Here is a 10,170-nt window from a genome sequence, read left to right as displayed (position 1 = left end):
ATATTTTATAAGTTCATGTAACCTTTAAATTTAATGCCTAAACACATCCTACATGAAAAATATACATAAACAATAATAATAAAAAATAATTATTAAAAAAAAACTAAAAGTAACCCGCGTAACACGCGGGCTAAAAACTAGTTTTATATATAATACTTTTGTTTTAAAAATGCAAGTATACAAAATGATTACTTGGTGCCATGAATAGTGAATGTCCAAGAAACCAAAAAGCATGTTCAGTTTCCAATTCTCATTGATGATGCTTTTATTTTGTGTTTTGTATGAGATATTTTATTAACTTCTAATTATTAAAATTATTTTTTCTCCGGAAATACAACTTAATCGGCAGAATTGTCAAATTATATATCAAATAATTAAAAACATGATTCCAATATCCATTTTTATGCTCGTTCTGATCCTTAAAATTTTAAGAGATTTTTGTAGACAGCCTACCATCTGCACAATGCTTTCATAATAAACATTCCTGTTTTCTTGAACTTTTATAGGTTTCATGTTTCAACAACTTATGTTCTAACTCACTATGCTCATCTAGAACTACCCTACCTACTACAATTTCAATACACCTTTTCCCCTTAGAAATATTACATTACGTAACTTGATATGTATTTTGCATAAATAACTGTCACTATACATACACAAGCAGTAGTATATTTTGATTCAGTCAACCGAAAAAAAATTAAACTTACGAAAAGCACCTTTTATTTAAATTTAAATGAGGTTTAATTAATTAGCAAGAAAACAAAAATTAGACATATGAAGAAAGTTAAGGGTGTTAAATGTAAAGTGGTTACTATATACAGAAAGAAACTGGTTGTAATTAAACGCCGTCAGTTTCTCTTTCTCTTTCTCTTTCTCCAGATAGATATTTTATTATCCTCATTTCATTTCTTCGTCATCTCTGCAAATTAGGGTTTTCTCAAGGAAAAGAAGGTGACATCAAACTCTCTATTTAATCATCAAAATTAATTTAATTTGTAATTAAACGTATTAGCCTTAATTTCATATATAAATGCCTGTATATTGTAGGATCTGGTTGTGAATTTTTCAACATTAATACCGTCAAATTCGTTATAAATGTTTTAATTTTACATACATATCTTATGAACGGCTAGATCCGGAAATTTGTTGGGTGTTGTTATCTTAATTTTCCGTTGACCTGCTGCAATTTCGTTTAATTGTAACGTAATTCGTTTTTTATTAATAATTTCAAATTCATCTGGAATTTATTTTCCTAATGATACATTTATAATTAGAAATTTTACTCGGTAATTGTAGGCAATTAGGCTATTAGTTTTGATTAGTTGCTGGTCACATGCTGTGATATTGTTGAGTTACTCTATGCAATTGATATCTGTGGCTATCGGACCCTAGCAGAACCCGATATCAGTTTTTTAAGTCTTAATTGTCAATGTTTAGTGTTAGTGTTTTAAGTCTTAATCACTTCCTACTTGCTACAATTGTTAGTGTTTTGTAAGTTGCAAAAGGTTAATTTGTTAACGGTAGGAGAGTATACTGAATTACTAGTGTTAAATTGCCATATATATAAACTCTGCATGATATTAAAATTACCGATATCCCACTACGATAACTGATACCTCAAATGTCGGTCCATGACTGATATCCGATATTTTTCCACATTTATGTAATATTAGTTGTGTACAGGTCTTTTAAATTGTTTTTTCCTTTTTATTTTGAAGGTGAATGAGGCCTATTTTCTGTGGAAACTTTGAGTTCGATGCACGACAAGGTGATCTGGAGAGACTCTTTAGGAAATATGGAAAAGTTGATAGAGTCGATATGAAGTCTGGTAATTTCGCTTGTTATAATATTCATTTTTGTATCTTGAGTTTTATTCCCCTAAAGTTGTTGTTAACCATATTTACTTGTGTTATCGTTAAGCATTGGAAGGCAGTTCGAAATATTACTATAGTAGCCATCTTTAATTAAGTTGTACATTAAGTACTTAAAAAGTTAATGACTGATTATAGAAGAATACTTATTTCATAACACATTCTTCATACATTTCTAAGTTGGTTTAAGAGCATTGTGGGAGTAATCTACAAAGATTTATGTTATTGTAATTCTACTTATTAAATGTATGCTTCATCTTATATACAACATTTTTTTGATTGTTTACATACCCTTCTTGTGAACAAATTATCATACACATATTCATATACATTTTGCTGGTAAGAATGTGAAATGCGATCCACACCACGACATGTGCGGACCCGCTAGGCAGAAGTTTGGAGCATCCTATGTTTTGAAGTTGAGTCAGCGTCTTCCGAATCACACTACTTGCCCACCAACGGGCCTTATATTATGGGGGTGCTTGGATGTTTTAAACAAGAAGAGTATGATTGTTGACGTGTAATAATACCCCCATACTCATACTTCTTTCACGCAGGATTCCCATTGGATGATCATCCCACGTTCCGATTCTGATCCACTCTGGCATCACCACCACTACCACCACACATTCACCACATACATTGTTGCCTTTCATTCCACGTAGTCCATTCCATCCTTGGATTCTAGTTCCATGACATCCCATTAGTTCATTATGCAAGGTCTGTTGCTGTTTTACTTAGCTTTAAAAGATTAATCTTTTATACGAGGTTAAAAGTATGAAACTAAATATTCAGTGAGAAATTGGCCAACACAGAGTACAGTAGGTTCTACACTTACACGGTGTCATACTCATTTGTATGTTTTTTTAATTTGTGTTTTTGCCTATTTCAGGGTTTGCTTTTATCTATATGGAAGATGAAAGGGGCGCTGAAGATGCAATTCGTGCACTTGACCGTTATGAGTTTGGTAGGAAGGGACGCCGACTTCGTGTTGAGTGGACTAAGGTAACACTTACTCGGCGTCAATTCTTGACACAAGTACACAACATGAAAAGAACAGGTTTTGGGTTGGCTGACAAGATCCGTTTTTATAAATAGGCCTTCCCAAACGTGAACCGTTTAAAGAATGGGTCAACTCAAACACACCCTGTTAAAAAATGGGTTGACTTGTTAACCCGTTTGAGAGTTTTAAAGAAGTTAATATATTGTTTTCTGAGGTGAAAAGTGTTAAAATTTATAGTTAAATCTTTTGATCTTTTATTTTAATGTAGCTGTTAACTTTCAAAAGTGAAATTAATTTCCCTTTTGTTCATTTTTATCTACTGTTCACTTCCAATAAAAGCCATTCTCCATTTAATCCTATTCGCTCATTCCATTGTCGAGCTAAATATGTAAACCCAATTTTTTTATTGGAAATGCGAGAGAAATACACAAAAACATTTAAAATAGCTCAAATTACAAAAAAAAAAGGCTTTCCAATAATCGGAGTAGTTGATTGTTTAAATTGCTACGAAAGTTGTAACCCGCCAACCCGTCACGATTTACAGTTTTTACACCCCTAAACATACGTACAAATCTAACTTTCAGTCTTATTTATGCCTTTTTTTTGTCTTTTTGCTCTTAACTATGTCATTGTTCGATTTTGGCAGCAAGAACGCAATGTCAGACAACCTGTAAGCTCTAAACGGTCTTCATCCAATTCGAGGCCTTCAAAAACCTTGTTATCAATTTTGATCCATACAATACCAGAACAAGGGATTTGGAGAGGCAATTTGATCCTTATGGTAAGATTCTGAACATAAGGATTAGAAGAAATTTTGCTTTTATTCAGTTTGAGCTACAAGAGGATGCCACCAAAGCCCTTGAATCCACAAACATGAGGTATTTATTTACCTATATTAGTTTATTGTAAAAACTACTTTATTTAAATAATAATATTATACCCTTTGTTGCGCAGAAAGCTGATGGACCGGGTTATCTCGGTTGAGTATGCAATGAAAGACGATGATGACCGAAAGAACGGGAACGACCCAAGAGGTCGTGACAGGTCACCTCGTAGAAGAAACGATGATCGAGGCAGGTCACCGAGTCCGTATAAGAGAGAACGGGCCAGCCCAGATTATGGGCGTGGACGTCACCGGGCCGGCCCGGATTATGGCCGTGGACGGGGGCGTAGCCCGAGCCCACACCGCAGGGACCGGTCCAACCCAGATTATGGTCGTGGTTTTAGCCCCGGTGCTAATGGAAAGGGAAGGTCCCGCAATGCTGATCATAAACGTGAACCCAGCCCGAGTCCTCGTAGGGAGAGGGAAAGAAGTCGAAGTCCTCATGGGTCTGTCCCAAAGGCTTGGGCCAGCCCTGAGTATGAACATGGTGCTATTGTAAGTCCTCAAAGTGAAGGCCGGGTCAGTCCTAATGACTATCCTCGTGAACCTAGTCCGGAGCCGAAACCAGCTGTACGTGACAGTCCGGGATATAGTGGAGCTGAAAGCCCACCTGAACGCTACCGCAAGTACTTTTTTCCAAATTGAACCTAGGCCTACAAACAAATTGAATGAACACGAACAGAAGCATATTTGTTTAAAGTTAACTGAACAAATGATTGAACGCAAACAATTAAGCAAACTGGGGTTTCTTGCTTGTGTTCACTTATGTTCGTTCATTAATAGTATAAGTGGCCAATTCATGAACATAAACAAACGGACATAACTGAGGTGAAACCAGTAAAAGTAAATGTGAAGATTAGTGTGTTAGAGGCCTAAAAAGTTGCTAAAACTATCCTAAGTTGTAATGGGCCAAAAGGTTTTAATGAATATAGAACGTAACAAATTAACGAACATAAACAAACGTAAACTAATGAACATATACGAATTAAAATGAAAGGACGTAAACAAACATAAATGAATGAACGAGACATGTTTTCATGTTTGTTCGTTTAAAGTAATAGATAAATATATGATTGTGTTTGTTGTGGTTATGTAGTAGGTCACCTGCAGCAAGGGAGAGATCGCGATCGCGTTCGTGATCAATCAAATGAGATGAGATGAGATGAGATGAAATGATGAATGTTGGTAATTGAAGTTGTGTTACGTGTAAGTTGTCTGTAGGCTTCTAAGATTAATGATGAGAGTAATGGATTATTTTTTTTCCGTTATGGGGGGTTGGGTTTCTGTTCGGCCGAGGATGTATCTACATATGCTTTTGTGGCTTCGAGAGCACAGTCGTGGTGTTTGCAAGACCATATTCTTCGGGGTTGTGATATTTATGGGTTGGACTCTGATTATGGGTGTGCGATGGATCGTTTACGTACTTCACTTCCAGATTTTGATCTTAGCGGGTTCTCTAATAAGGACACCGCCCCCCCTAAAGCCCAACATGTTGTGGCGAGTGCCTTATTTATTGGAATCGTCAAGAGTTTAGAAGTGAAGTTTGATCTATCCCCTCGCCCAAAGGAGGTGTTTGAATGCCTTCAAGCTCCTCGGGCTCAGGATTTTCTAACGGCCATCCCCATTGAAGGATTAGGCCAACGTATGTCGGGTTTGGAGTATCGGGCTATCCTTAAGTACCGGTTAATGATCCCTATGTTCACGACGGATGAACCTTGCCCAATTTGTCGCAAGGTCTGTTTGGATTCTTTTGGTGACCATGTGGTGCATTGCAAAGAATTGCCTGGCTTTAAATACAGACATGATCTGGTTAGGGATGTTCTGTGTGATGTTCTTAAACGGGCAGGGATTTCTGCTAAAAAGGAGGCCCCTGTTAACTTTCTCACGGATCCTATTGAAGGGAGGTCTACTTTACGACCAGCTGATATTCTTGTGTTCGGGTGGGCAGGGGGGAAACACGCATGTGTGGATCTTACAGGAGTGTCTCCTCTTGTTGGGCTCAGGGACCGTGGGTTTGTTGTGGGTCAGGCTGCGTTGAAGGCTGAATCGGGCAAAGTTGTTAAACACGAGAAAGCTTGTTTAAATAATCAACATGTCTTTCTACCATTTGCCTTTGATACATTTGGTTTTCTGGCTCCAGAGGCTGTGAAATTTTTGAGTAGGGTTCAGCGCGTCGTACACGGAACCTCTTCAGCTTCTAGGTCCCAAAGCTTCGTTTTTAGCAGGATTGGCTTTGCTGTTCAAAAAGGGGTTGCGGTGCAGCTTGTTGCCCGTTTGCCTGCCACTTTATTGTAATCGTTTTATAGTAAATTATATAAAACTTCGATTGTGATTAAAATTCATAATTTAGATGTTCCTTTTGACTTTCTTCTAAGGTGGGTTGAAATTTTTTTATTAATAAAATTTGTGAGCTTGTTTAGAACGTTTTGAATTATCAGATGGTTTATTAGTAGTATATATATACGTAGAATGGATGTTCTGAAAATGGTTGATTAACACGCCTGCTTTCTAACATCTAAACATCTTTAAAATTAAAGCTGTTGCTACAATTACGATTTATTGTTTATTAAAAGTGCTTGGTTGCTGTGAAGTTAGTCTATGCTTTTGTTTTTTAATGTTAACAAAAGGGAATAGTAGAGCTGGGCAAATCCCGTTTTCTTTTTAAGACCTGGAACCGGTGGGATTTAAAGACCAGTTTAATCGGGTAAAATTGGAACCGGGTAGAAACTGGAAACCCTGAGGTATGGATGGATACCAGTTAGAATCGGTTAGGGTAGGTCGCGTATGGTTACTACCCGAAACTAGGAAAAAACTCTCCTTTTTTTTTTCTTTTTTTATCTAAATTGGTTTTAATGCATATTGCTGTTTATGAACATTTGAAGCTCGTTTTCGACCATTTTAAGCCCCCTAACATAGTATAATCATGTGCTTTGTATGCACAAATTCGTGAAAGGTTTTACTTTAACAGTATATCTTAAGTTTGAATGTTTTTACAATTCAGTTAAAACTTGTTTATTTAAGTTTGAATATGTTTACATTTAAGTTAAAACTTGTTTATTTAAGTTTGAATATGTTTACATTTAAGTTAGAACTTGTTTAATTTTAAGTTTGAATTTTGTTTAGATTTTTGTATTCTACTTGTTGAAATTTCTAAAAAAAATTATAACATTAAACCAATAATATGTGCAACATATCAGGTTGAACTAGCAAGGTACCCGCGCAATGCAGCGGGGCGTGCCCATAACTCAACACTGAATGCATACTCCGTGTCGGCGCATACGTCACCTGATTACAGTGTGCACGTAGCCTAAAATTGGACGCGTAAGTCATGCAAATCCAGTTCCGTGTAATCGAAGACTGAACATGCGTAACCGGACGGGAATGACGTTACTGATATTAAAACTTGCCTAATCAATATACAGTAATTTGAAATAAATATTTTTTTTTAAACCAACCCGTTACGGCCTAAAACCCGTTCCGACTCGAGAGCCATTTGACCTGGCCCATTTCTACTCGAACCCGAAACATAACCATTTTTTTTGTATCGACTCATTCCGACCCTATTGTACTTTTACAAATGACATGAACTCGCCCGACTCGACCTATTAATCGGTTCTAAATGATAAGCGCGTAACATGTTAATTTTTTAGAACTAAAAACTATGGAAATATTATACCCAAATTAAAGAGAATAAAATGCTCGTTTTTATGATGTAATTTTTTTGAAAAAATATTAACGTGTGAAAAAGTTATGGCCGTTAAAAAATCATTGGGTAGTTGGTTTTGAATTAGAGGCATATATGTAACTACTATTAAACTTACAAAAAAAGGTAGTGAAGTTAAAGAACCAAAGTTTGTATATTTTGAAAGAATGATAGTTATGTAATATTGGTGGGTAAAGACTTAATTACCCCTAATTTTTAAATTTTTGATGCATTATGTGTTGTATATTAAGCAATGAGTTTTGTACCTCTTAAAATTTAAAAGGTCCCTAACTCATGCTTTATATATAGTATAGAAAATTGACATTTCAAATTGGTTTATATTTTATTTTTAAAGGATATTGGTTTTAAATACCCCAAAGTTTCACTCATTGGACGTTAACACTCTCAACTAACGGTTTGTCTCCCACCACTCCCAACTTTCACCCTATTTTTTTTCTGGCACTCCCGAACTTAACGAACCCTAACTCCGTTAGTTTTCTTGATGACGTGGAATTTTCTATTAATAAAAAGTAGGTTGTGGGTCCCACACCATCTTCTTTCTTCAACAAAAAACCTCAAAAACCTCCATTTCCGGTGACCTCGTTTTTCCGGTGAATTTGATTTTTCCGGTTATCTCGTCTTTCTGACAATGGGAATGGTGCAGAGGTGACGATGGAGATCAGGGAGATTGTGCACCGGCGGAGGGATGATGAAGATGGTGCTCGCTGGAAACATGCAACTCATTTTTCCGCCGAGCAGGCGATTCCGGAAGGTTCTTGGCTGAGACACTGGTGGTGGCAGGGGGTGGGGGTTGTGGATGTGGTTGTTGTGGCGAGCAAATGATTACCTCGAATTGTTGCTCTATTTTTAATGGTGGAACTCACTGGAAAAACGCGAAGGCTGCGGAAACCACATTTGAGTTTGAGATTTTGATAAAAACTACTTCATTTGAGTTTGGGATTTTGACTAGAAGTGATGGAGGCGGTGGATGCTAGTGGTGGTGAAGGTATTGAGGCTGGCGGTGGTGGTTAAGGTGGCGATAAAGGCCGGAAGTGATGGAGGTCTGTGGTGGTGGTGTTATGGTGTAAACGGTAGTAGTGTGTGTGTGTGTATATATACATATACATATACATATACATATACATATACATATACATATACATATACATATACATATATATATATATATAGTATTTGTTAGGTTTTTTTTAAAGTATTTTCCACATAGCATGCCACATCAGCAAAAAAAACTAACGGAATTAGAGTCCGTTAAGCTAAGTTCAGGAGTGATATAAGAAAATAAGTTACAAATTGGGAGTGGTGGGAGACAAATTGTTAGTTGAGAGTATTATCATCCAATCGTGAAAGTTAGGAGTATTAAAAACCAATATCCCTATTTTTAATTTTTCAATCACTGTGGTATTGCCTGCTTCATTATCAAATAACACTAAAAATAATTTATTTTTTAAATTAAATGTTATTAAATCATCTGGAATTACAAAAATTTTATTAACCAAATGTGAATACAGGAATATTTAAACGCAATCATACGTTTCATCATTTTCCAGGATTCGGGATCAACCCAATGAATGTTGCCACAAAGGTATGATTCTAGTAAAACATTTAAACGCTATCGTACGTTTCATCGTTTGCCAAGATTTGGGATCGACCCAATGAGTGGTGCCACAAAGGTATGATTCTTGTAAACCATGTGGAGCCGACCAAACATCATTAGTTAAGTTCACACTAGTACGTATTTAAATTTTCAAAAAGTTAAAATTAAATCATTTTTCCCTTATTACACAATTTTATATAATAAGGCCTAAGTGTAGAGCGACTTACGCTAGTGTTGCGTCTCAATCATGCTTGTTAACCAAGTGTTATCAAAGTGACTAAACGGAAAAAAAATTTTGAATCACAAACTTCGTCATTCTATCTTGATATGCATTTGCGTCATAACGAAATATAGTATCTATCTCCGCCCAATTCGGCTTGGTTTTGATTCAAAGTAGATTATTCTTTGAATCACTTTTTTTGAAAGGTGCTACAAAAATTGCAACGTGCCTTTGTATCTTCATCGTTCATCTCTACCAAATCCCAATTGCACCAAATTTTCTCGCTTTGGTTATGCAAAAAAACCTTGACAATGGACGGGGTGGAGGAAGAACCGTCACCAAAGGATGATGTTGACTTTGCGTTAGCTATAACAAGTGTAGAACGAGAGTTAATCGAGCATTTTTTTGCATTCATTTATGTGTTTACGAGTTGCCAATCAATTCCCACAACTATTTATACTCACCGGGAAGGGGGGTAGTTTCGACGGTTAAAAAGCGGCCATATAGCCGTTACCAATGACTAGAAAGCGTTTTTTTGTGGTTTTAACGATTAAATGGCTATATAGCCGTTACCAACTGTAAAACTTGGAGCAACACCAACTTGAAGGACCCGAATGGTTAATACGAAAAGTACAAGGGTGGTATGGAAGATCTCAAGTGGCGGTGTGGTGGAGATCCAAAGTTCAGGGACCAAGTTGAATAACTTGGTGTCATAATTATCTTTTACTTATTATTAAATAAATTAGAGTGGAGAGAGTAGAAAGATTTCTTATTAATGAAAAGAGTCGCATAAACGTTTTATGCAATATCGTGTTTGGTGTACTTGATTCACTCGTCTAAGGTTTAACAAGTGGTATCAGAGCCTAACGATTCAG

General features: G+C 36.3%; 1 pseudogene across 1 annotated transcript; it reads left to right on the top strand.

Annotated features, from left to right (window-relative positions):
* The first annotated feature begins 1,722 nt into the window (after positions 1 to 1,722).
* On the top strand, positions 1,723 to 4,923 carry LOC143571797 (serine/arginine-rich splicing factor RS40-like; annotated as a pseudogene). The gene is made up of 5 exons (XR_013142158.1): positions 1,723 to 1,828; positions 2,764 to 2,876; positions 3,521 to 3,752; positions 3,829 to 4,383; positions 4,857 to 4,923. The product of XR_013142158.1 is annotated as a serine/arginine-rich splicing factor RS40-like (transcript).
* The last annotated feature ends 5,247 nt before the right edge of the window (positions 4,924 to 10,170 follow it).

This window comes from Bidens hawaiensis, unplaced genomic scaffold, assembly GCF_021521415.1.
Source record: "Bidens hawaiensis isolate Kalapana, Puna unplaced genomic scaffold, B.hawaiensis_p1.1 tig00025583_1, whole genome shotgun sequence".
In the NCBI taxonomy this organism is placed as follows: Eukaryota; Viridiplantae; Streptophyta; class Magnoliopsida; order Asterales; family Asteraceae; genus Bidens; species Bidens hawaiensis.
The sequence above is the reverse complement of the archived record's forward strand: the minus strand, read 5'-3'. Positions and strand labels throughout refer to the sequence as shown.